The sequence below is a fragment of the Marmota flaviventris genome, chromosome Y, assembly GCF_047511675.1.
Source record: "Marmota flaviventris isolate mMarFla1 chromosome Y, mMarFla1.hap1, whole genome shotgun sequence".
NCBI classification, from domain to species: domain Eukaryota; kingdom Metazoa; phylum Chordata; class Mammalia; order Rodentia; family Sciuridae; genus Marmota; species Marmota flaviventris.
In genome coordinates, this window is record NC_092519.1 from 14,222,453 (window position 1) to 14,249,984 (window position 27,532).

General features: G+C 46.0%; 1 long non-coding RNA gene and 1 other non-coding gene across 2 annotated transcripts; both read left to right on the forward strand.

Moving 5' to 3' along the window:
- The first annotated feature begins 3,991 nt into the window (after positions 1-3,991).
- On the forward strand, positions 3,992-8,060 carry LOC114106840 (uncharacterized). The gene is made up of 3 exons (XR_003585256.2): positions 3,992-4,083; positions 5,023-5,194; positions 7,589-8,060. It is a non-coding gene; the product is annotated as an uncharacterized lncRNA (long non-coding RNA).
- Positions 8,061-25,012: 16,952 nt separating this feature from the next.
- Positions 25,013-25,086, forward strand: Trnam-cau (transfer RNA methionine (anticodon CAU)). Its single transcript has one exon. It is a non-coding gene; the product is annotated as a tRNA-Met (tRNA).
- Positions 25,087-27,532: the final 2,446 nt, after the last annotated feature.

Genomic DNA, 27,532 nt, shown 5'->3' on the forward strand with positions numbered 1-27,532 from the left:
CAGTTCTCTGCAAAGAAGGAATCTCACAAGAGCTCAGAGCAGTAGAGGAGAAACAGCAGCCAGAGGAATGGAGGGTGACCCAGGCCCCCCATCAGGGAGATCAAGTTAGGCTGCAGCCCACCAATAGGAGACACCCACCATGGCAAGGGCCGTCTGCCCCAGAGCATCTTGGGAACATGCAGAACACCCAGACAAGAAGGAGGAGGTCGGAGACCAAGTGCTCACAAGTGCTGCAGGTCTGCCCCTGGGTAGAAAGCAGAGAAATGCTGTCACAGAAAAAAAAAAAAAAAAAAAAAAAAAACCTGTTTACTCTACCCTGTGCTAGTTTTAGGGTGGCCTATTTTGAAGTTTTGTCTTTTCCCTTTAGCTTTACTGGGTCTGTGTTAGGAGCCCCTTTCCACCTAGAGTGGGTGCCTGCAAAAATGTTACACTATAGCATGAAAAAAAGTTTGACTAAGGATGTAGCTCAGTTGGTGGAGTGCTTGCCCAGCATGCACAAGGCCCTGGGTTCAATTCCCAGCACCACCACCAAAAAAAAAAAAAAAAAAAAGTTTGGCTAAGACATATTTCATACATCATAAAATTCCCCCTTGCAACTGTGTAACTCCTTGTTCTGTTTTGAGTGATTTTATAGAGTCAGGCAATCCTGATCCTAATCTGGCTTTAGAACATCCCCCTCCCCCAAAGAGCCTGGAGCCCACTCTAGTCAGTCCCCACTTGTTCAACCATGTGTAGCACCCTTTCAGTGGTTCACTCCTCTTTATGGCTGAATCGTGTTGCATTCATTGTACGACTAGATCATATTTTTAAATCAGTGTTATCCACTGATGGACATTCGGGTCGTTTTCACGTTACAACTCTAGTGACTAATACTTTGCTATGAGCATTCATGTAAGAGGCTATAGATGTGTTTTCATTTCTCTTAGCCAAGTATCTATGATTGATCACATTTTAACACTGAAGTGATCAATTAAAAACCCTTCTTTCTGAGCACTATCAGGGGATTCAGAAAATGTTCTGAGTTGCTTCCTTCTAAGAAATAGAAGTTGAGGGCTTGGTGTTAGATTGCTTTCCTATCTCTTGTGAGGTTCTTGGTTCAATCTCCTGCATCGGTCAGTGTTTAGCAGGAGGGGGACCACAAGTTCCAGGACAGCCTGAGCAATTTGGCCAGACCCTGACTCAAAATAAAAACTAAAAAGGGCCAGGGGTGTAGCTCAGTGGTAAAGCACCCTGGGTGCAATTCCTAGTACCAAGTAAATAAGTAAATAAATCCCCAGTACCACAAAAACTGAGCAAGCAAACAACAAAACCAGTTGTAGGTGATGCTTTACGGAGGGTGACTGTACACTTGCAAATCTCTTCTTTTCATATTCAATATTGAAACAGAAGCAAGGGGAAGGAAGTACCTTGGGAGGCAATTTCCTCATGCCTGTTTATGTGACAGACACAAAAGCAGGGGGTGATTCCCGTCACTTAGAGGACTTTTCACAGCTCTGGCATGAGCTTCTTAGGACCGCCAAGTTCGGCATTAATGGGAGCAGTGGATTATTCTGTATCCCGGGGATGCCTTCTTGTCCCACCATATGGAGACTTGTGTCTTTCGTTTACAATCACTCAACTGATATGTAATCAGTGATATCCACCATTCTGTTTAAGTGTGCATAAGAATACAAATATAAAATGCTATATTTAGCAGAGAACATGAGGAAAAGAAAATTTCCACTCATTACCATAAACACTGAGGCTTTGTGGTATTTTGGAGATGACCCTCAGAAAGAGGCTGCTGATGGGGGATGTTTGCAATGCTCTGGAGCATGCCCTGCCACCCCTTTATCCACCCTCTTCTGGGCTTTGAAGTCTCAAAGAACAGCAATCAGCACTTGGCTTGGATGCTTGACTAATGTTTTCTTCCTTTAACTCTAGAAAGTTACAAATAGGAATTCCAAACAAGCCCAAAGCTGGCTACCATCCACACTTACCCATGGCAAGGGGGACACTGTATCCACTTGTTGCATTGAGGGTTATGGAGAAAAAGGTTACTAAAGTAATTTACACAAGTGGGGCTAATTTAGGACACAGTGTTTCTTTTGGGGAATGCGTGTGGCACGGGGCATCAAACCCAGGACCTCATGAATGGCAGGCAAGTGCTCTCCCACTGAGCTACACCCTGCCCCCCTGCCCGACCCTCTGCATTGCATTTCTTAAATGTTAAAGAAGAGGAATGTTCTGCAACAGGGAATGGCTGATACATCCCGGCATGTAAAATTCCACACAGCGGAATTTTAAGCCTTCATTCCAAGTATGACTTCGAAAAACATTTAGTGACCTAGAAAAATATTTTTAAGGGTAGGTAACTAAATCAGAACGCCAAACTATTCACAGTGTGAGCCCAATTTTATTAGTCACCTCCCCGCCACCCTCAACTCCCATTTTGGGATAGAAATTATTTTCTGCGTAGAGAAAAATGACAGGCCTGTTATGCTTGCAGATGGTAACATGTTTTCCTCTGGGAATTCATCTTTTTTTTTTTTTGGACAGAAAAGGGAGTACGCTCCATTACATAAAAGGTGCTAAATATCCTTTAACATCTAATTATTCAAGTGACACAAGATTTCTTCAGAAAGAACTCTGGCCTGGCGTGGTGGTGCGGTAGCTCCCAGCGACTGGGGAGGCTGAGGCAGGAGGATCACAAGTTCTTGAGACTGGCCTCAAAAAGGCACGGGGATGTGTCTCAGTGGTTAAGCAACTCTGGCTTCAAGCCCTGGCAGCAAAAAACAAAACCAAACCAAAAAACCCCACGCGAATGCAGGCATTTAAATAACTAAGGGGACAGGCTGGCTCCTGCCACGATTCCAAGTATCAGATCTCAGAGGTGACCCTAGGGGGTATCTGATGGGCGCATCACAGGGCCCCGCTGGAGGGCGTTCTTCCTGGATTTGAGGTTTCCTTGCAGGGCGGGGTGGCCAGCAGCAGTTCTGTCCCCCACCCTCTAGGACATTGAGCCGAAACCTGGAGCCGCCCCACGGTGTCCACCGACTGGCCCAACAGCCCTCGAGGTCAGGGCCTGACCTTCCCGTCCCAGGCCTTCCTTTAGGGTCGCCCACCTCCCCGAGCCCTGCCCCTGCACCTCCCCTCGGCGGTCCCCCGTCTGCAGGCCGGGAGCGGGGGGCGCACCCCGCAGGCCTGCGCAGCCGGCGGTGGGGGCGGGGCGGTGCGCTGCTCTTCCAAGGTCCTCGGTAGCTCCGGGCAGCGGCGGGGCGCGGGCGGTGACCTCTTAACAAAGAACAGGTTTTGCCGTCGCCCCTCCCCCGCCCGGGAGGCGGGGGGGGGGGCACGTGACCTTTGCAGGCTTCGCCCACCGAGAGCTGGCAGCCGGGGCGGACCACTGGGGAGGGGACGAAGGGTCAGGGAGGGAGGCCGGCAGCAGGCCCAGGGGGAGGAGGGGGGAGGGGGAAGGAGGGGAGGGAGGGGGTTAGAAAGGAGGGAGGAGGGGGATGGGTGGCGGAGCAGGAAGGAAGGGGATGGAAAGTGGAGGGGGAGGGGGAGGGGAGTTGCAGAGGAAGGAGGGGTGGAAAATAGGGAGGAGGGGGGATGGGCGACGAAGCAGGAAGGAGGGTGGAAAATGGAGGGGGAGGGGGAGGGGCAGCGCGGAAGGAAGGAGGGGAGGGGAGGGGGAGGGGGAGGGGAGTTGCAGGGGAAGGAGGGGTGGAAAGTGGAGGGGGAGGGGCAGCGAGGAAGGAGGGAGGGGTGGAAAGTGGAGGGGGAGGGGCGGCGAGGAAGGAGGGAGGGGTGGAAAGTGGAGGGGGATGGGAGGGACGCCGCCCAGCCTCATTCCAGAGACTGATTAAGATGCAATTGCCAATTTTTTTTTTTTTTTTAACCAGACTGTATAAATTTACAGTTTCCTTTTCAGCTGAAGCAGACAATGCTAGAACACATTGGATTTTCCGTTTCAGAATGCAAATTAAACATAGGCAAGCTCTTGGAAGGCTTAATGAAGGGCTTAAGAAAATAGGAGATTTGAAACCTTGACGCTGGGCTGGGCTAAGAAGCTGTCCCTGGCCTCGGAGCAACGTGGTCTTGGTGTGTGTGGGTTTTTTTTTTTTTTTTTTCTGTTTCTTTAAAAAGAAAATTGCTTAATAATGAAACGGCCGCGAGTCTCCCGTGAACATAACAGGAAGTATTGCTTTAAAAAAAATTTTTTTTTTAATCAGCCTGATTTGTCCTTGGGCTGGGAGCGGTGGGCTTGCCCTAGGCGGCTGCCCAAGGCTCACACCCCGGCTCCTTGTAGCTTGCTCAGCCTGCCGCCCTCCATCCCCAAAGGGTGGCTCTAGAAGCATCCCGAGCCTGCCTCCAGTAGTGACTCTGCTAGTACTTGCCTGCAGACTGGGTTCCTTTCGGTTCCCTGCCCCCTCCTTCCACCCCAGCAGAAGCCCCTCCCCCAACGAAAAGAAAACGCGACGCCCAGCCCAAACCCGTCGGGGCTCTTTCTGTTCTCTTCTCCCCTGGAGAGGTTGGAGGCCTCTCAGTGCCATTCCGTGCACACCGGGCACAACTTAAAACCGGCCTGGCGTGGGGGGCCGTGGGCAAGTGTGTAGTTCACTATCTGTTACCATCTAGTGAAGCCAGACTTGGCGAGTCTCCCAGGACGCCTCTTCGGGGCAGGTGGTGCGCCTTCTTCCCAGGGGAGGGGAGGGAGGGAGAAGGGCGCCCGAGGGGGAAATCCGGATGTGGGTGTTAGCTGCAGGTCTGCCTGGGCAGTCAGGTTAGCAGTTCAAAGAGCCAGACAGCCCGGAGCTCTCACTGGGTGGCTTTAAAAAGTGGGAAGGGGGGTGGGGAGGGATTCTGCAGGACCTGGATTCTCCAGGTGCCCTGGGTTGGTGACAGCGCATCAGGACTGCGGTGTCCACATACTACATGTTGGCCTGGGGGCTGACATTCATGGTCCCATAGCCCTGGAGCCTGGACCTTCAAGATCAGGGTGTCGCAAGGGCCCACCATCTTCTCCCTGTGTCCTCACAGGGTGGCACCTCTGCGTGGGTCTGTGTCCTTCTTATCAAGACCTGGGACCTGTTGGATCAGGACCACCCTCCAGATCTCAGTACCTCCATCACCTGTTTAGAGACCCTGCTTTCAAATACAGACACACTGCAGTGCCCTTGTGGCTTGAATTTGGGGGAGAACATCTCTGAAGGTAGTAAGGGAAGGGGAAACCAGCCAGTACCCTTTATGTACCCTGCCTGGGCACCTCTCAGTGCTGGGGTAGGCAGCCTGGAGGGGCTGGCGTCAGGGAGGGGGAGTGTGTCTCCTTGACAGGGGATGTGGCTTGCTAATATCTTTCTCAGCAGAGTGCTGGGCACTGGAAGGGAGCCCTGGGTAGTCTTGGAATAAAGGAAGACAAGAAGAAGGTCATCCTGTGTGTTTTCAAGATGTTAATTTAATCTTCATTGATTGTACAAGACAGAAACTAAAAGCTTCCTCATCAAAAAAGAGCATTCTGAGCTACTTAGGATCGAAGACAGGAGCCCTCCATTCCTGAACTACTCCCAGCCCATTTTATTTTATTATGATTATTTTTTTTTGTTTTGAGACAGGCTCTCCTTATGTTGCCCAGGCTGGACTTGTACTTGTGATCCTCCTGCAGGTGTGTGCCATTGGGTCCTGCTAAAAGCAGTCTTTCTTGTGGTCAAATGATTATTGATGATTTTCAAAAACAGACTTGGTTGCTCTACTGTTTAGAAATGCAAGCCGGGTGGCATAGGCCTGTAATCCCAGTGGCTCAGGAGGCTGAGGCAGGAGGATCACAAGTTCAAAGCCAGCCTCAGCAACTTAGCAAGGCCCTGAGTAACTTAGTGAGACCCTGTCTCAAAACAAAACATAAAAAAGGCAGGAGGAAGGGGGAGGCTGGGGCTCGGTGGTTAAGTGCCTCTGGGTTCAATACCTAGTATCCCTTTCCCTCAAGAACAAACCCACAAATGTGGGGATCAATATCAAGGCTGTGGCTATTCTGACATTGAGAGTTTTCTCAGCAAGGCTAAAATCTGTTGGAATTTGTGCTTGGATGGCTTTTGTTAAGGTTTGATGTCCATGACCTGTGGCTCAAGACAGCTGCAGATTCCTGGGTGCTTTGGACTGTACACAGGTCAGCCCATCAGTCCAGCCTTGGTGGGTCTCAACAGAGGCATAAGGGGTTCAGTGACAGACAGGATTAGGAGGCTCTCTTGGTTGTGGTGATCTTGCAGGAGCCCTGGGGCACTGGCATGCTTGCTCAGCAGAACACAGCTTGCCTTCCCTGGGTGCTGGATGGTTCCTGGGCATTCATGCCATCTGCCTTCATTCACTGGAAGGAGCCGGTTGAGCACCCCTGAGGCTCTGCGACAGAAATTGTGGGTCACTGGGCAAAGCTGGAGGGCTTGGGCCAATCTGGTCTCTTGATGTTCTTCCAGGTAGAAGGTCATGTTCTACTAAACTGTGCCAGCAGGCGCCTATAATTGGGGGACTGCTAGGAATTACATACCTAAGCTTTTGTAGGAACTTCTGTGAGGTGATTAACAGCTAAAAGGAAGAGATGGAAGCCTGGGTCATTGTTTTGTGTGTTCTGTTGGTTGCATGTATGTGTGGGAAAGGAAAGGAGATTGCTGACTTGGGGCTCAGGCTGGCCGAAAAACAGCATCTCACATCCCTCAGTCAGGGAGAGTTGCTAGGGAAGGATCTATGGTCCGTCATGATCCAGAGACAGATGGATCAGGGCTTTTGATAGAGTTTGTGAAAGTTTTGTTTTGTGCTGGGCTTGCTAAGTGGGTAACAGGTAAACCTAATGAAGATAAAACCACATCTTCTGTATCACTCTTTGGAACTGAAGACAGCATTAAGACTCGGAGGATCATTGAGAAATCCTCATTAGGTAGCATCTGAGCACCTGGGTATAGTCTAGCCTGCAGATCTCGTATGAAGTTTCCAGTTAAATTAACCAGTGTGTTTCTTTCTTCTTTTCTTCTCTTACTCTTCCTGTCTCCCTCCTCCTTCATCTCCTCCTCCTCTTCCCTTTCTAATTGATTTGGGTTTTTTTAAATTTTGTTTTTTATCTTGCAGTGTTGGGGGATTGAACCCAGGGATGCTCTACCATTGAGCTATGTCCCAAGCCCTTTTTAATTTTATTTTGAGACAGGGTCATACTAAGTTGCCAAAGATGGCCTCACACTTGAGATCCTCCTTCCTCAGGCTCCTGAGTTGTGATTGTGGGGTGTGTCCTGCCACCCTGGCCGTCTAGCTCGATTTGGATTTCTAATGCTTGTCATTAAAAGTAGAATGCTGGTGTAGCCACGGAATAGTCCTTCTGTCGGTTCACTTTTTTATTGTGATGCATGACCTATGGACACAGAAGTGCATTCCAGAGACATGCATTGTCATTCTGCAGCAGTTACCCAAATCCAGAAGCTGGATGTGGCCCCTGCTCGGCGGCCAGAGCACCCCACCCCCACTCTCCCTTAACACTGTTTTGACTTGGGGGAAAATCATCTCCAGCACCACTGCTGCGTTTAGCTTATGGTTGCAGGACGGCGGATCAGAGTATTTTTTTTGTATCCAGAGTTTACTGTACAGGATCTATTGAAGCCCATCCATCCAAGGAGCTCCTGTTGGAAACAAACCGAAACGTTGTGCGCGGCTCTGTGCACAAGTCCCATCTTCCACCAGCCCAGCCATCTGCCTTCCTTGGTCCACATCCAAGCTCCCCACGGCTGCTGGAGAAAAATTGCACGACCGAGCAAATTCGTGTTACTACAGAATCTTGATCTTCAACCCCAGCTGGGCCCTCGTGGGAGCAAGCAGTGCTGTGTGCTCTGTCACCCGTCCTCAGTGCCAACGACATCAGGCTGTTCCTGTTGTCCCCGGCCCCTGCCCTGAACACTCTGCTGTGGACCTTGCCTCCTCCCGGCCATCACTGGGTCCTTCTGTGTCTCAAATTAGCTGTGATGAATCTTTTCTATAACCCTAAAGATTGCATTTCTTGAAGCTTACCTTAATTACAAGACCTTGTTCCAAATAAGGTCACATTCTGAGGTTCTGAGAGTTATGATTTGGGTATCTTATTTTATTCTACTTTTTATTTTGAGATAGGGTCTCACTGAGTTGCTTAGGGCCTCACTAAGTGGCTGAGGCTGGCCTCCAACTTGCGATTCTCCTGCCTCAGCCTCCCAAACTACTGGGATTACAGGCGTGCACCACCATGCCTGGCTCATTTTTAATTGGCTTTCTCATTGTGGTAATATAGAGATAACCCAAAGGTTACCATTTCAACCACTTTTAAGCCTACTGTTGATGGCACCAAGTACATTCACAATGATTTTATTTCATCTTATGGAGGAATTCTAGCATGAACATGGGATAGCTTCAGGCAAGCTTGAAAGTGCAGAGGATGTTTGGTAATTTTTTTTTTTTTCAGTTGTAAATGGACACATATCTTTACTTTTACTTACTTATTTTTATATGGCGCTGAGGATCGAACCCAGTGCCTCACAAGTGCTAGGCGAGTACTCTACCACTGAGCCACAACTATCCCCTCTTTCTTTTTAAACCTATGAGAAAAAGAAACCTTCTCATCCACTAACAAAGTTGGGAATTTGATAGAGTGATTTCTTCTAGTACAGAAAAAAGAAAAAACCCAACTCAGGTAGGAGCCCTGGGCCTGACACAGGCTATGGTGTTTTGCAGTGAAATCATGTTTCCTATCTTGGAGGAAGCTTTCTGGTTTGCAGGATAAAAGGATCACAAGATTGAGTGGGCGTGCTGTCAGGAAAATCAGACTAAAACATGACGCTGCTCCAAATGCCACAGTCCCCAGGGACCTGGACAAGTGCCCCTGCAGTTCCGGGCAGTAGACAAGGTCTCGTAATACCTCATTGGTGACTGAGGCGATAAGCTGAAAGGGCAAGAGGAAACACTAGGAAAGAGCAATGCTGATGACTTCACGGGGGATGGGATTATCTTATTCTCTTGGGTTCTAAAGTTCACCTCATCTCATTAATGTGCACTCAGGTTTTTGATTTTTTGCCGATATTGGGGGTTGAACTCAGGGGTGCTCAAGCACTGAGCCACATCCCAAGCCATTTTTATTATTTTATTTTGAAACCGGGTCTTTCTAAGCTGCTGAGGCTGGCCTCAAACTTGTAATTCTCCTGCCTCAGCCTCTCAAGTAGCTGGGGTGACGGGCATGAGTTGACGGTGGTGAGCTTGGGGTGCAGTTTTTTTTTTTTTTTTTAAATTGTTCCAACTGAAAGCTAACCCTCATTCTGCAGGAAACACCTTTTGAGCCATCATTAGCTAATGGATCAATGGTGAAGGGCCCTGAAACCTGATCTCTGTAAACTGGAAAAAGCATGATGTCAGGAAAGGCTCTCTGCTCTTTTGGGGAGAAAGTTTCTCCCACGTGATTTTTTTCAAGATGAGTAAAAGGAAAAGTGCTCGATTGTGGCTGTGGCTGTCACGAGGTCATTTTCTCCTTTGCTCTTTGGGCCTCCTCTTAGTTGACTTGTGGAATTTGCATTGTGTGAATTCTTTCTTTGTAAGGAGTGCCTTAGGGTCCTGGTGACACAAAACGTGTCTTTTCTCTGTTTACGCTCTGCTTAGAGGAGGTGGCCATGTTTCCTGAAGCACACTGCACTGACCCAGGGCTGATGGTTTTCTGGGTCCCCCGGGATGCAGCCTGGTGTATCTGAGTGACACCCCGCAGCCCTGGGGCGGACCAGGTTAGCATTCATGGATTTATCAGTTGGCAGGCTTGCTTGCCCAGGTGACTTTCAGAATCAATTAAAGGTGGCCTGGTGCACACAGAGTGGAGGCTCCGGCAGTATCTTTGGGGGCGCTCAGGCTGGGGGAGGAATCTCACCAAACCCATCTTTCACAGGCTGCGTTGGATAGGATGTGGTCACAAGTGGGACTCGAACAGCAGCCAGTCTGAATTTATACACATGTCATGTGCAGAGCACACGGCACTTCCATGCCTTTGGAAAAACAATGGAAATGTTCTCAGCAGTCACTTTTAACCTTCTCATGTTGAAGTGATGCTATTTTGCCCACGTGGTCATGAGCCATCCAACTATGTTTGGTCACCAAGGAACCTCATATACAATGGTGGTCCAATGACATCACTAAGAGATGTCTGTAAATGCACTGGGATATTTGCACAATCATGAGATAGCCTAACAAAATGCTTCTCAGAGTGTATCGCCGTGCATTACTGTACTGGGCTGAATTATATCAAATGAACTTAAAGAGAAGAAAAAAAATGGATGAGGCTGCTAGCCCGGGACCATGACTTGTGTCAAAGCTTCCTGGATCCCACTATAGGTCGCGGTCATCTGCCAGGAAGAAGCAAAGGAAACCCAAGAGAGTTGTTATTGTCCTAAGTCCTATAAAAGTGCACAGGGGCACTCGTAATGTACACTCCATTTGGAAAACAGTAACACCATCCCACAGACGCTGAAAAAGAAGAAACCTCCGCAGTGGGGGGCTTGGATCACCGGCAGAGTCAAAGGAGGTTTTACAAAGAAGGGTTGAAGTGGTAAATCTCTTTCCTCACCCAATTAAAGCGTTTTATCTGCTGAGAACACCCAGGCTCTATCCCAGAAGAACTCACTTTGTGGGATTGGAAAACATGCTATCGTGTAAAAGCTACTGGGGATCACTTTCAACAGAACAGACCACAGAGCAAAATGTGGCACTCATGAACTTCTGGGTTTGATCACCAGCGTGGGCTGGGGTGGGGGAAAAGAGAGAAAATCATAACAGGCAGATATATTTTTGTGAGATGGGTGAGTGAACTGGTGCACATTGGCACCATTGATACATTGGTGCTTATCTGGTTTTCTTTGTGGGGGGCAGGACAGAGATTTAGCAGTCTATCAGGATCAGAAACAAAAAACCTATAAAGAAATTTATTAAAATAAAATTTGATTTATTGCCTTCTCTTGCCAGTGTCCAGGGCAACTGGGAACGATTTGTAGCCCTTCAGTGTTGCCTGCGAATCATGCCTGAGTATCCAATGCCTAAGTTGAATTTCGATTCATTGTTGCACATTTCAAACTAAGAGTTTCCAGCTTTAGAGGAAGTCTTGTGGGCCAGGGACAGCTCTTCTCTGTCTCTTCGTATGGAATGTGTCTAAAGCCCAGGTGTTGTGGTGGAGAAGGACTAAGGTACACAGTGTGTACTTCCAGTGTGATGGGAACAGTGCTCAGCATTTGACCTATTTTTTCCCCCCATCTTCAAAATTACCCTTTGAACAGTACTGAGACAAAATCCTTAGTGAGATAAATGTGTGACTGACTCCATTTAAGTTCTCTGACAAAATTCTCTATCACTGAAATGGCTTTTCCAAGGGATATAAATTGAGACACCAATTATCAGCGTGATCCTTTTCAAATGTTAGTCTAAGACTTCCTAAATTATTTCAGAGATCCTCAGTGGGCATTCCCCCGCCCCACCCCCACACACCCTCCATCCTTCCTTCCCTTCTTTCTCTCTCTGTAGCTTCCAGGAGCAAAGCATTGTCAGGAGGGACAGAGGGCACTCAGTGTTTAAGTCCCCCTGGACTTCCTCACTCTCTGCACACCAGCCCCAGGGCACATCTGGATGGATCCCAGCACTTCCTACCTGGGCTTGACCTGGACAGCTGCATCTCAGCCTTGCCCGAACCCCACCAGCAATGCCGCTTGCCCCAAACCTGCCCCCAAACCCATCCAAGGCAGGAATTCTCAGAGCAACAGGTGGCTGTCACATTGCTTGGACATCTGTGACCACTTGGTAGTTGCCAGGGCCTTTGGATTCAAGAAAAAATATCTATAGTCTTTATAAAAAAAAAATCTGCCATTAAACTCTGGTTAAGAATCGTGCACACCGCATGTAGCTAGGACTCTGTCATTTTCTCCAGCTATGAGTTGGTCATTGTCCTTTACAGTTTCTTCAATGGCTCTGATAGCTTTGGAAAAGTCTAGGGCAGTGGTCGTCTTAATATGCAATAATCTGTATTTGTATAATTGCTTTTTTTTTTTTTTGCTTCAATTCAGGTTGGGCATGTTTGGCAAGAATCCTTCAGACACTTTTGCGATGACTTGACCTCCTGGGCTGTGGAGTTGGTGCTGTGTCCCTCTCATGAAGGTGCATGAGGACATTCTGTAGTCGGGTTGGCCTGGTCTTGTCTTGGCTGGGTGTGGTAAGCTAGTCAAGCAGGTGTCCACCAGACCTCCACATTGGGCCTGTGCGTCTGTCCTGTGCAATGAGTGAGTAACCCGGGGTGGTATTCTGAGCTCATGAATATCTGTTCACAGCCATGCACCGTCTTTTCTTTTTGTACCAAGTCACAGACTGGTGAATTACTGACACTTTCGTTTCTGCTACAAGTACTTAGATGAAGTCCCCCAGGGAGCAGAGATTTTACTTCTCTGTCCTTTAGTTTTGAGCAACATTATTGACTCGTGGTTTCATTTTTGGTTATATGTCTTGTCATCAATTACTGTCATGATTCTTTTTGAGGCTCAGCTTGTCCCCAGATGGGCCCATGAGAGCTCTTTGCCTACCATCATGCTTAAAAGGTAGTGATTTCCCCTCTGCAACTTCTATATGCAACATAGTTAAAAAAAAAAAAAAAAAAAAAACTACATATGAATTTGATGTCTTTTTGTTAGTGTGTTTCACCCAATCTCTTGCTTTAGCCAGAAGGTACACTGCAGTTAATGTTGGCATTGAATGGTATCAGTGGGCTAGATGCTTGCTGGGGACCAAAGGGAAAGTGTATTTTCTTCTTTCTTTCTTTCCTGGGAATTAAACCCAGCAGTGCTCTGTCATTGAGCTACATCCCCAGCCATTTTGATTATTTCTTCTGAGATAGGGTCTTCCTAACTTCCTATCAGGCTGGCTTTGAGCTGACAATCCTCCTGTCTCAACCTCCCAGGTTGCTGGGATTACAGGCATGAGCCATTGTGCCTGGGCTTTTTTATTTTTATTTTTTTGATATTTGGGAGTGAATCCAGGGACGCTCAACCACTGAGCCACATCCCCAGCCCCTTTTAATATTTTATTTAGAGTCATGGTCTCACTAAGTTGCTTAGGGCCTAGCTACATTGCTGACGCTGGCTTTGAACTCACGATCCTTCAGCCTCAGCCTCCGCCTACCGAGCCACTGAGATTACCGGCAGGTGCCACCATGCCCGATGGGAAGCTGTATTTTCCTAAAACATTGTGGTTTACCTTGTTGAGTCAAGAGTCAAATTTGGCAAACATTTTATGACAGTTGGAATTCACTGACCAACTAAGGGAGTTTTTTTTTTTAAGATTTTTTTAAAAAAAATATTTTTCTAGGCGTCAATGAATCTTGTATGAATGTATGTATGTATGTATTTATTTGTGGTGCTGAGGATCGAACCCAGGACCTCATACATGCCAGGCAAGTGCTTTACCACTGAGCCACAGCCCCAGTCATCAAGGGAGTTTTTATGTCAACACACAAGATAAAGCCCTAACTCTTAGTGCTGTGGTTTGAGAAGAAAGGCATTTTTTTTTTCTTTTGGAAAAGTCACAATAGATAAATTTCACGTGTTTTTTACACTGCTGGGGGTGAAACCCAGGATCTCAAGCACGCTAGGCAAGCGCCCTACCACTGAGCTATACCCCAAACTCCTAGGGATTTTGTGCATGTGTGTGCTGTGGTTGATATGCATGCTATGTCTGTGTGCACATGTGCACTGGTCTGTGGTAGAGGGCACGTGCTGTTTGTGTGAGTGCTCATGCATGAGTTGACCCGTCATAGATAAGTGTGTGCCTGTGTGTGTGGGTGTATATGCACTGATCCACGGTAGAGGGCACATACTGTTGGTGTGTACGTGCATGGATTCCTGCACCATAGATGGCGTATGTGCTGAGTGGGTATGGTTAGCTCCATAGGAAGGATCTAGAACTCACGAGAGGCTGTTTAGTCCCTTTGGGTTGCTCTAACAAAATGCTGTAAACTCAATGGTTTTCAAAAGCCGGAAACATTTCTTGCAGTCCTGGAGGCTGGAAGTCCACAGGAAGAAGGTGCTGGCGTATTCTGTGAATCTGTTGGGGCAGCTTCCCGGTTCATAGATGGAACCTTCTTGCTGCGTCTTCACATGGTGGAAGGGGCAGGGAGCTCTCTGGATCTCCTCTATCCCGGAGCCTCATCCCATTCCTGGGGTGGTGCCATCATGACCTCAGCCCCTCCCAGAGCCCCTTCCATATACCAGCACCTTGGGGTGATGATTCAATGTGGGAACTTGGGGACACACATACTCAGGGCATTGCACTGGTCAGAGGGCTAGTGTCTTAGTCTTCCTGGGCTGCTGTAACAAACACCCCATCCCGGGGGGCTTATAGACCCCAGACCCTGACTGCTCTCAGCTCTGGAGGCTGCAGCCCCAGGTCCAGGTGTAGCGGACACGGGGGTCTGCTGAGGACTGCTTCCTGGCTCCTAGATGTGCCTTCTCCTGAGTCCTCACAGGGCGGAAGGGCAGGGGGCTCTCTTGATCTGTTTTATAAGGACTCTCGTCCCACTCATGGGGCTCCACCCTCATGACCCCAGCCCCTCCCAGAGCCCCACCACCAACACCATCATCTTCTAAGTCAGGAGTTTTGCAGAGGACACAGACATTTAGACCCCGGTGCTATTTGACGTCTGAATCACAGCAATCTACCTTTAAAAAGCAATCCCACTCTTCCCTGGTGGAGTTATCTCAGGGTGGATAAGGTAATGCAGACTGCGGTCTCATTTGTGCTTTTTGAAAGTGGTCGCAGGGTCAGTGGGTGGTTAGAGTTTGCCAAACCTCCCGAGGTAGCCCCGGTTTTCCCTTTTCCTGCTTGTTAATCAGGCTCAGAGAGCACTAAAACCTTTTGCTAAGTTAGTAAGATATCAAGAAGAATGATTGCAGAGTGCAAAAACAGCAGGAAGAAGGATGGCAGGTCAGATGGTGAAGATCTGTGCGGTACACCGAGTACCAGTGCCTTTTCCTCCCAGAAGGTCCTGGGTGGTGGTTTTTCCTGGATTCCCTTGTGCTGGTGGCGATGGGCTTTGTCCCTGGGGCAGAAGCACACACTGAAATGTTCCCGGCACCATAAAGTCGTCCTTGGGTCCTGGGTCATTTCTCTCTGTGAGTGATCAAACACTTGGAAAATCTTTGAAACTGTCTCTAGATCTTTTTTTTTTTTTTTTTGGTGGTGGGGGGGGAGGGGGTACCAGGGATTGAACTCAGGGACATTTTTCCCACTGAGCCCCATCCCCAGCCCTATTTTGTATTTTATTCAGAGACAGGGTCTCACTGGGTTGCTTAGGGCCTCCCTTTGGCTGAGGCTGGCTTTGAACTCACGATCCTCCTGCCTCAGCCTCCTGAGCCACTGGGATTACAGGTGTGAGTCACCGTGCCTGACTCTAGATCTTAAATGTCGCACACTTATGCCTTTTTCTAAGGAAAAAGACAATGGGGAAAAAAAATCAAACTGATTTTTTAAATCTGTCAAAGTCATAGATTCATATTGATGAAAATTTAGAACCCACAGACTGTGTCTTCCTACTGTGCCTTCAAGCTCTGGTCTCCTGTTGGCCCCATGGATCCTTCTTCCTGGGAGGCAGGGCCAGAGCAGGCCAGAGAGGACTCCCAGGTGGCCGGAAGCCCTGGGAGAGTTCTTCTTCCCCAAAGGTGGGAATGATGACCCTAGCAAGCCCCAGAGACCAAGAGGGTGGCTGAGGCAGGGACCAAGGGAGAGGGCAAGTGTGTCTAAGTTCTTGCTTTACTTCTAAGAACTGAGGTGATAAGTTTGACCATTCTGGAAATTTCCTTCATCCAAGCATATGTTACTGAACAAAGAATTATGAAACTGTTATTAAATGAAAGGCTTGGGGACAGGCGAACATATGATGCTCCAAATGGCTTTAGCTGCGGTCAATTCCTGGACTTCAGGGACTCTGTGCCCAGGTACCAAGTATGCAGAACGCCATGATGGTGGACAAAAGTCTTTTAAAGGAAGATTCTTGCTTACTGTTCTGCTTTCCCTCTGGTGTTAATAAATAGGTGAGACCACTCCATGCCCAATGGTGCCTAACTGGCCCCATTAAACTCTAGTCATCCTTAGTATTCATGGGAGATTGGTTCCAGGACCCTCCCAGATACCCAAGTCATGGAGGTTCAAGTCCCTAATATGAAATTATGCACCATTTGCAGAAATCATCCTCCCATGTACTTTATTTATTTTGGTACTGGGGAATGAACCCAGGGGTGCTTGACCACCAAACTACACCACCATCCCTTTTTATGTTTTGAGATAGGGTCTGGTTAAGTTGCTTAGTGCCTGGCTTTTGCTGAGGCCGGCCTTGAACTTGCGATCCTCCTGCCTCAGCCTCCCGAGCTGCTGAGATTACAGGCATGCGCCACTGCACTTGGCTTTTACGAATTTCAAATTCTTGATCTAGCATGCTGTAACCGTCTGCATGCTTTTTAGTCACATTTTTGGGGGTCTGTTCTTTTCCTGATCATTTCTGATGCCTTTGCCCTAAACCGAAACCAAAAAGCAATGCAGTGCTTTTCCTAATGGGGGAAAGTGGGGTGACATTGACACCACTAGTGCTGGATAGCAACAGCTGTGTGGATGGAAAATTCGGAGGAGTCTTTCTGTTGCGATGGTTTTCATTTTTATATGCACAAAGAAATGTGTGTTTGTCTGAATTCAGCTGTTTGAAAATTCACAGAAAGTATGAGATAATATTTGTCTTTGCCGTTTAAGCGACTTTAATAGCAGAAGAGATGCGGTTTGGTCAAAGAGAGTTGGAATACACGGTATCTGTCACCAATACTGTGCTAAACACCAAGGGAGGTTTAAAAATCCATTAGGTTCAAATCCTGGTGAATACAGTAAGACCTATGCTTGTGAACTAATTCACAGTTTTGCTTTTTTCATGGAAAGAAAATGAAAGATTGCTCTTTGACACTGTCACAGTTCATGGAAGGGGTGAGTTTTGAGCTGTACCTTTTTTATGTTATTTTTTTTAGTTGTAGATGGACACAATACCTTTATTATATTTATTTATCTTTACACAGTGCTGAGGATCGAACCCAGCACCTCGCATGTGCTAGGTGAGTGCTCTACTGCTGAGCCACAACCCCAGCCCCTTGAATGTACTTTTTGGGATGGACAAAGCTTCCTTTTAAGAGCTGTTGAGCCAGGTGCAGTGGTGCATGCCTGTAATCCCAGAGGCTTGGGGAAGCTGAGGAGGAGGAGGATCGTGAGTTCCAAGCCAGCCTCTGCAACAGTGAGACTGTAAGCAACTCAGTGAGACCCCGTCTCTCATAAAATACAAAATAGGGCTGGCGATGGGGCTCAGTGGTCAAGTGCCCCTGAGTTCAATCCCTGGTACCCTCCAAAAATAAAAAGAGCTGTTGAAGTCAGGCACACTGGGGCACATCAATAGTCCCAGTAACTCGGGAGCTGGAGAATTGCAAGTTCAAAGCCAACTTGGCAATCTGGCCAGCTCCTCAGCACCTAATGAGACCTTGTCTTACTGAAAACAAGAATTGAAGAATATACATGGAAGATGTTTGTGTGTTGTAAGTGGTCTGTTTCCCTACACATGCCCACCTGTGGTACAGTTTAACTTGTAAATTAGGTACAGTAAGAGATGGACAAGAGTAAAAAACAGAACTGTCTGTTGTCATAAAAGGTCTGTGAATACGATCTCTCCTTTTTTTTAGAATATCTTACTATACACCATTTCACTTAGAGGAAGCATTTCTATTTGCCATATTCAAATTGCCAGCATGACTATTCTTGTACTTTAGAGCCACTATTAAGTAAAACAAGGTGACTTGAACACAAGCACTGTGATACTGTGATAGTCCTTCTGATAACCAAGATGGCTACTAAATGACGAATGGGTGGGTAGCATATACAGCATGGATACCGTGGTCAAAGGGATAATTCACATTCTGGGTGAGACATTCTAGGACAGTGAGAGATTTCATAATGCTACTTGGTATGGCAAAAAATTTAAAGCTTTACAAATTGTTTGCTTCTGGAATTTTCCATTTAATATTTTGGGACCATAGTTGATCTCAGATCACTGCAGCCACCGAAAGGGAAACCTTAAATAAGGTGACACTATATGTTGAATCATATGGGCCTGGATGCTTTTACTCATTACCATGTTGAGAGATGTAACACTGCCATTATGTGCTTCAGAGATGTAACTGTCTCCCAGTAGGCTCCACCTCTTAAAAACTCCACCACTGGACTGGGGATGTGGCTCAAGCGGTGGTGCGCTCGCTTGGCATGCGTGTGGCCCGGGTTCGATCCTCAGCACCACATACAAACAAAAACGTTCCTCAGCACCACATACAAACAAAAACGTTGTGTCTGCTGAAAGCTTAAAAAAAATAAGTAAATATTAAAATTCTCTCTCTCTCTAAAAATATATATATATATATATATAAAAACTCCACCACTTTCCAGTAGTGCCACAGGCTGACCCTTAACACATGGACCTTTGGGGGACACTTAGCCAAATCACAGTAGTCATGTGCCCAGGAATAGGGGTGTGCCGTTTCAGTAGAAACCTGTAGGTAGTGTCCCTTAGCGGTCATATAAACTGATGCTCCTGCCAGCCGGGAGTGAGTTTCCACTTGTTCCACTGCCTAGCCACAGGTGGGCCTATAAAGCCATACTGGGCCATACTGGGCCTCCCAGGGCTTTCTTGTATACCATTTGGACTTCCTTTGTGAACAGAACTTGATTTCTAATCCAGGCAGCCTTGCTTCACTTTGCTGCCCCATTGAACCCCAAAGATATACATCAGTGGCCCCCTCTTGCAGAACAGACTGAATCGTCCTTCCATGATTGGAGAGGAACCTGACTGAAGACACTGGTTGGACATCCTTCTTCACTCTTTCTCGTCTTGCTTCTTAGATTAGATCCTAAAGCGACTCCAGACAATAGCTAATCAATAGGGCGTCCTTGAAATTTTGAAATATGGTTTGAAGTTTTAGAGTTTTGAGTCCTTTTATATCCAATTCTGGGAAAATAATTTCTAAGTTTTAAATTGAGCATCATTCTGGAGAGAAAGATGAAACAGATCTCATGACATTCCACTCTGGGATATGAATCATCACTTTGTCCAGTGTATCCACAGTGTATATGCTACCCTCCTTTTGATAATTTGTGGCATTCTGGTTACCAGATTGACTGTTACAATATCACAGTGCTTTTGTCAAGTATGGGTTATGTTTAAGTAACACATATTTTACTTCAAATGGCTCCAAAGCACAAGAGTAGTCATGTTGGCCGTATTATGTTATATTATTAACATTGTTCCATTTTATTATTAGTTGTTGTCAACGTCTATTTATATCTAATTAATTAATTTAGTACAGGGATTGAACCCAAGGGCACTTAACCACTGAGCTACAACCTAGCCCTTTTTGTTTTTTTATTTTTTATCTTTTTTTTGGTACTAGGTATTTAACCCAGGGGCACCTAATCACTGTGCCATACCCCCAGCCCTTTTTTGTGTTTTATTTAGAGACAGGGTCTCATTAAGTTGCTTAGGGCCTCGTTACATTGCTGAGGCTGACTTTAAACTTGCTATCCGTCCTGCCTCAGCCTCTGGAGCCACTGAGATTACAGATGTGCCTCACGGTGCCTGGCTTATTTTTTATTTTGAGACAGGGTCTCACTGACTTGCTCAGGGCTTAAGTTGCTGAGGTTGGTCTTGAACTTGCAATCCTCCTGCCTCCCAATTAACATAGGTGTGTGCCGGTGCACCCAGCTACTGTGTCTCATTTATAGTTAAACTTTCTCGTATGCACAGTATATATTTGTTTTGGTGCGATGCAATTTCATATACCCGCTGGGGGTCTTGCAATGTATCCCCTAAGGATAAGGGGGAGCCCTGTAATTCTCAGTTTGTGTTTGGTTGCAGTTACTTGAGAGTGCCCCAAATTCTCTGGGGGAATTGTTCTGAAGCAGCTGGCTCTTCCTGGTGCCATATCTTCTAACCATATGTGACTATTTATATCTAAGTGAAGTACATGGGTAACTAATGAGTCATGACTTAGTCACTAGCTGAAATGCAACGTACTAATAGTTGGCTTCTCCATCATCCTTCCCACATCTCAGGGGCTCCATTGCCACGGGGGCCACCAAATCTGACAGCAGCGTTTGTACATGTGATGCTGACTTCTGTTTCAGTGGTCACCATAAAAACGCATGGTCTTCCACCTGATCACCCCGGCAACATTTGCAGGTCCCCGGGTTTCCTATTTCAGGTCAAAGCTTTCCGCTCTTTGTTTCTTTCACACATTACTATTTTCTCCCCACCCTCATCCTCACTGTGAAATAAAATCTGGGTGATGAGGCACTTCCCACATTGAAAATCCATTGCAACTGGGTGTCGAGTGTTGATTTATTGTGCGTGTGCAAACAACTCACTAGCCCGGGCAAATGCTGTTTTAATGAGGGTTTGGGCTCCCCTCTGTGGCCAGGGGTTGAGTGAGGTCAGCACCAGGCTGGGCCACTCCTGTCTGGGCACCTGCTGCCCCAAACCTCCAGGCAGCTGGAAACGGGGAAGCCTAAGAATGAGGGACGGAGGACCCAACAACATACTTGGGCTTAGGACGATATTTTTTATTTTTGCCTGTTTTTGAAAAACATTCGTACGTCTTATGCCTCAAAATGATTTTCTGCATTCACAAAAATCCCAACTCCGGTGATTTTCCTTCTTCCTTCTTAGAGGTGGAATTTGTTCCTGTTTGGGTCAGCAAGAAGTGAGAGCAAAGTCCCCAGGGTCATCTCCTGGTGTCACACAGATTTGGATAGTGGTTCCTTCTTCATCCCAAAATACGCATTGGGGGTTTACCACTTGATCAGCACTGAATATGCTCCTGGGTTTTAGGGTACAGTTGTCCTCCTAGCTGTTGTGATCTAGGTAGCAAGGCTAGTGTTAAGCATCAAGAACTGCAAACAGGCCGAGTGCACGCCTGTTACCCAGCAGCTCGGGAGGCTGAGGCAGGAGGATCGTGTGTTCAAAGCCAGCGTCAGCAAAAGTGGGGCGCTAAGGAACTCAGACCCTGTCTCTAAATAAAATACAAAACTGGGCTGGGGATGGGGCTCAGTATTGGAGGGCCCCTGAGTTCAATCCCCAGTACCCCTCCTCCCCCCTAAAAGAACCATGAATAGGTACAAAAATGTGATGTAATTGGCAAAGACTGCGCTGGCTGTTAGGGGAAACCACACACTGAGGAGGCCGAAACATTCAGATTTTGCCCAAAAGGCCACAGAGAAAGGAGCGCTGTGAAAGCCAAGGACACGGGCTTTGGGGTCGGGACCTCTGGGTTCAAATTCCTGGTGCATTGCTTATATCCGGCTGCAGAACAGATCGTCACCTCACAGTTTAAAACAATCAACAGCATTATCAGTGTTTCTGGGCGTAAGAATTTAACTGGGGGGTTCTGATCCAGGCCTTCTTGTGAGACTGCAGAGAGAAGCTTTAGCTGGGGTGGGTGGATCTGCTTTCAAGATGAGTCACCAGGGTGGCTTTGGGTGGAAACCCTCTTTTTTGGTCATTTGGTCATTTAGTCTTTTTCTTGCCTTTCTTCCCAAAGGTCAGTGTCAGAAAGGTTGAGAAAAGTTGGCTGAGGAAAGATATGTGATTGCAACAGAGACCATTTCTTGGTTCCTTTGAGCAATCTTAATCAAGCCAGTGCTCAGATCTCCATAATTGACGCTCTGCCACAGGCTTCAAGTTTGAAGGAAATGAGGTACAGCACCGACTTTTCCAGAATGCATTCATTGTTAGGTGTTTCTGGAATTATTGAGCTGGCCCAGGGCTGTCAGAATCATTTATGTGGCTAGTTCATGTTGCACAACTCTGTGAATGAACAATGAGCAGATGAAATCCAAGTGGGTCTGTTGGTTTGAAATGACTGTCATGATGATCTTTTTCTTTTTTCTTTTCTTTCTTTTTCTTTTTTTTTTTTTTTTGTGGTGCTGGGGATTGAACCCAGGGCCTTGTGCATTGAGGCAAGCACTCTACCAACTGAGCTACGTCCCCAGGCCTGAAATGCTACATTATAGTTTTGGACATTAGACAAGATATCTCAAAAACAAACTGAACAAAAAATGGAGGTCATAATCTACCATAATCCTGTGTCATAGTTAAACATTATCCAGTGATGATTCCCCAGCCAATAATTTTTCAAGGAAACTACATTTACTCAGGATGATGTTTTTAGCAATATCACGAATGTGATTGCTGTTATTCTCCTAAGGAGCTTGATCTTGGCGAGCATTTACAGGATTCATTATTTTCTCTGAATGATGAGGTTTTTTTTTTTAAAATAAATCTTCCTAATAACGAATTATCCAGTCCTTAGCACAAAAGAAACTGAATTTATTGTTTGCACTGTTCATAGTTTCATGTATTTCCAGCAGACAGATCACAGGGGCAGGCTGAATTCATTTTCCAATGTATGAATTGCTACATTTTCTCCAGTTACATATTTCTTATAATGTCCAATAGATCAGTGATGCTTTAGAAGCTGGTTCTGAGTTTGAATTGGCCACTATGTTGCCTCTTGTCTTAAAACTGATCAAGAACATGGACAGTTTAATGAATGTTCTAATACACACCAGTTCAGAGCAACAATTAAATCTGTTCTCATGGCTACTTGACATCAATCCATCCATCTCCATGCTTGACAGAACATTTCCCAAGAGGTACTCTGACTTTGCAATTCTCTTATAGCAGGTGAATTACACAATAGAACTGGTTTATCAATAGCAGTCTTATCAATCAGGGAAAGCCCTGTGCAGTGAATTTCTTTATACATTGATTTAACATGTGTACTGTTGGCATCACGGCCCTGATTGTCAGGTTGCTGGAATTTCCGACACAGCAGGCATGAAATCCCTGTAAGTGGGACTCTCAGGCTTTGGGGGATTCCGCTATGTTCTGCTCTTTGGGGTAGATCAAAAGATAACTGGTTGGAGAGGCATTGAGATTTATTAATGAAAGCAATCAAGGCGTAGAGTCAGGTCTAAGGGTCCAGAGTCTTTGGTGTCTGACATTGCCAGTTCAAATCCTTGGGGCTGGGGATATAGCTCAGTGATAGCACCCTTGCCTAGCATGCACAAGCCCTGGGTTCAATCCCTGGCACTGGAAAAACGAAGAAGAAATCCTTAACTGGTCTCCTACCAGCTGTACCAATTGGGCAGAATTTCTCCCTCTCTCTGGACCCTCAGCGTCCTTCCTGTGGAAAGGGGGTTATCAATTGTACTCAGCCCAAAGGTTATTGAGGAATTAAATGAGTTGGACAGTTTTATGTTTAGACAACAGTCTGGTCATAGAAAGTGCTCAAAAACAAATTTTAAAAGCACACCCAAAAAGCCAACTTGTACCGTGTTTCTTTTCCCTGGAGACAAAGAATAAAAAAATATGATCCAGAAACACAAGATTACAGGCTAGTTTTTGACTAAATTGTCTTCTTTTATTTTTATAGGCTATTTCCTCATGGATTTGGAAGGTGAGCTTTGGACAGGGATGGCGGCGCTGTGGTTGGAGAACATTCAGGCTGAATAAAGGACTATTAAACTGACCTTTTATATTTTGGGTAATTACCCAGAATACAGAGGCAGTTTTCCGTGCTTGAGAAACTTCCTGCTATGGTGGGAGAATCGTCTTCATTTTTGTTTTAAAATTTATTGTGCACGACAGGCTGTGTTCTCTTGGGAGGCCTTCTGAATACTGGGTTTGTTTCATGAGCTGAGGTTTTCTACCTCTCTATGAGCTCCCCTTCATTTGATTCTCTGAAGATAACTTGATACATCCAAGATCTTCTTGTTCACATGTAGCTTTTAATATTTAGCCCATTACATGCATAGGATAATGAAAAAGTCTTGTGTTTAATCTATCTCAAAGACAAATATTTGATGGAACAGGTGGGATTTTATTTCAATATTTCCCTCAAACTCAATTAAATTATTAAGCTTTGTTTTGTAGGGGAAAAAATGAGCTTATGTCTTACACTGTCTCAGTTTGATTCTTAGTTTTTGTCAATTAAACAATATGTCACAATTTCATAATTCGCATGGGTCGTCGGCAATTACATCTAGACAGTTATTGGAAATTCAGAAAAGCAAAGGAAATATCTTTACTCCCTTTATCAGAAAAAAAAAATATATATATATATATATGGTTGGCTGCTTTAAAGACTTGAGTTAAAAAAAATGTATCTGATCTACTGAATAATCTGATCGAAGGGGTGAAAACCTTGGCAAACTTTTTTTCCTGATCAAAGTGAGTCTTTTGGGGGTAATCCATTTTGGTGTGTGTGTGTGGGGATGGGTGAGAGAGAGAGAGAGAGACAGACAGACAGTATGGCTGCATAACAAGTCATCCCCAAATAGAGCAACTTCAAACAGAACAAAGATGATCATTTCTTATCTCTCAGGGCTCGTCTGGGTTGGGAATTTGGGAATGGTTCTTGCTCTGGGCCTCTCATGAGGTTGTAGAAAGCCTTCAGTCAGGGTTGCCTTCATCTAGAGACTCCAAGGATGTCTGCTTCCAAGGATCTGCTTCCGAGCCCTCGAAGGTGGCTCCCTCCCGGTGTGTTAGCTTCTCTGCCTCGAAGTGTGGTGGCTATGTTTTTCAAAGGGAATATCAAACATTCAAGGTAAAAACTGGGATCCCTTTTCCAACTCATCCTTGAACATTACACCCTATTGTTTCTGTCATTTTCTGTTGGATATGCAGGCCAGTCCTGGTTCAGGGTATGAGAGGGCTATCCTAGGGTGGGGAGTCTTCAGATTGTGGGCGCCATCTTGAAGGCTGGCTACCAGAATGTCCACACTTTTGTTATAAGCTTTATAGCTACATTGAAGAATGTGCTTGTTGGATACACCCAATTTACCACAGAATACTGGGTCTCATGACCATAAGCACATCTAAGACAGTAATTTAGGGGGCTGGGGATATAGCTTAGTTGGTAGAGTGTTTGCCTCATATGCACAAGGCCCTGGGTTCAATCCCCAGCACCACAGGAGGGGGAAAAAAAAGGAAGTAATTTAGGGATTTTTTTAACAATGAGTTCAAGAACAGCAAATTCAAAAACTATAAATGTGATCTGCTTTTGAACAAAAGGGTGGCTTTAAAGTTATGTTGTTTGATAGATTAAGATTTAAAACTCTATATAATATATGACAGCTATAAGGTAGAATTAAGTGACCTCTGTGTTTAGCATGTAAAGTCCTGAATATGTGTTGATCTCCTCTCTTCCTTCCATACTTTTTTTTGGTTGTTGTTGTTTTTGAGATATTCTTAGGCTTAGGCTCACAATCAGCTAGGACATACCACATGCCCAGCGCATTCTTACACTTGGAAGGAAACATTTCCCCCCACGTCTGACTACAAGTTATGCATGCTTACGGACCTGGGCACCGTGATGGCAATGCACACAACCACAACATTAAATACAAGAGGACATGTTTCTGCTGTGGTTCAGTAATGAGCCTACTCCCAGGAAAGAAGATCTGCACATTCAGATTTTGCAAGCTTGTTACAAGACTCTGGCGTGTTCCAAACCCCATAAAGCCTCTCCGGCTTTGGCAGCCTCTGAAGGAGAAGGCAGGCATCTGTAAGGAGTCCCAAGGACTCGGACCTGCCAGCCCCTGGGTGTTAGGTTAAGGCATCCTCATGAAAAGCAGCCCAGGGGCTCAGACCGTGTGTCCCTGTGTAATAAGTGGAACCCAGGGACGGCTAGAGAGAGCAGCTCTTAGATCACGTTCAGCCTCACCCAGACTCACCAACCAGCCACCTGCTGGCCTGGGGCTGCTCAAGTTACTCATTTATTTATTCCCTTACTGGTGCTGGGGACTGAACCCAGGGCCTTGTGCATGCGAGGCCAGCCCTCTGCCACCTGAGCTCTGTCCCCAGCCCCAGCTCGTAGCTGTTTGATATAACCAAATCCCAACATCCGTGCAGACAAATCTTTCCAGATTTTCTGCTTTCCTTGTTGATTTTCCTTCTTTACCTGAAACTGGCTCTCCTCAGCCGTCGGATTTAAAACCCTGAGTGATGGGTTTGCTTTCTCCCTTGAAGATTTTGTAGGGAAAAAAACAACTTTAGAAAACAAAAGGAAAAAAAGAAATCCTAGAAAGAAATCATCACAAAAACCCAAACAGACAAAACAACCCGCTTTAACACAGTCATAAAAAATAAATCTACCAAGAGATAAGGTGGGGACACTTCTTTAAAAAGAAGGACCTAATAGTGATTTGTTTTTAAGGAATGCAAACGAGATGTGCAAGGGAGATGGTACATTTTTACATTGGGCATAGGACTTATTTTTTTGGCCAGGGCTTATTTTTGTCTTGGTTCTCCCCTTTTCTAAATCTGGTGGAATTATTTTCTCGGGACCTCAGATTGTTGGCTTGAGTTGCCACCAGACAGACTGGAGCATTTTTTTTCCCCAGTATCCTTTTCTTCTTGTTTCTCATCTTTTATTTCTCAAAATACATGTGCTTTTTATAGCTATGGGAGCAATTTTCAAATCAGGCTGCCTGAAAATAGTTTGAATTAGAATATATTAGGGGGGAAATCACCATCTACCACACAGCACACCATGTTGCGTTTTATTAAAAGCAGTCTTTGGAGGCTGCAGACAGGGAAGAAAAGAAGTGGAAAATGTTCTCTCTCAGCTTTGATCGAAGCCGCAGTTTTTGTTTGTAGGAATCATTTTGACTGTCAGATGGACACATTGATTGGAAATGTCTTGAACCACGTCTAGTTTCTCTTCTGCTCTCTCTGTTCACATTTCTCTGCACACCTCTTCCCGAGGGCTGTAGATGTTCCGGGGGCCTCATGTTCCCATGTTCCCAGCCAGGGCATTAGCTTTGCAAGGTCCCCAACAGCTGGCCCCTGTGGGTGCCCTTCTCCTGCTCTCACCCACTGACCCTTCCTGGCCTACCACTCTTTATGTTTTTATCTGTGCTTATGGTGCCACGTTAGACTCCTTGTTTGTAAGAGTGTCTTCTTATTTCCACGAGATCATTCCTTTCCATAGAGTAATACCCTGCTTGTATCTTATTATCCCAAAGTTTATCCTTTTCCATTTCAATTAGATACAATACACACCCTCTAAGTTGGTGCTGATGATTCTTCAAACACTCGGCACCTTAGAACATGCGCAGTGCATGTTCACAGTGCCCTACAATTGCTCCCCTGCACATTTGTCCCAAGGAAATGGAACTCAATGTCCACAGAAAGACACATATGTGAATGATCTTCGCAGATTGACTCACCAGGGTCCCAAACTGGAAACAGTTCCTGGTGCCCTCCTAGACGAACTATAGTAGATTCAAACTGTGGAATATTATTGGGTAATGAAAAGGAACTAAGTATTGATACAGGCAATAACTCGGATGTCTCTCCAAGGAAAGGTTCTGAGTGAAAAAGCTGATCAGTCATCCACCGAGGGCCACTCCTAAG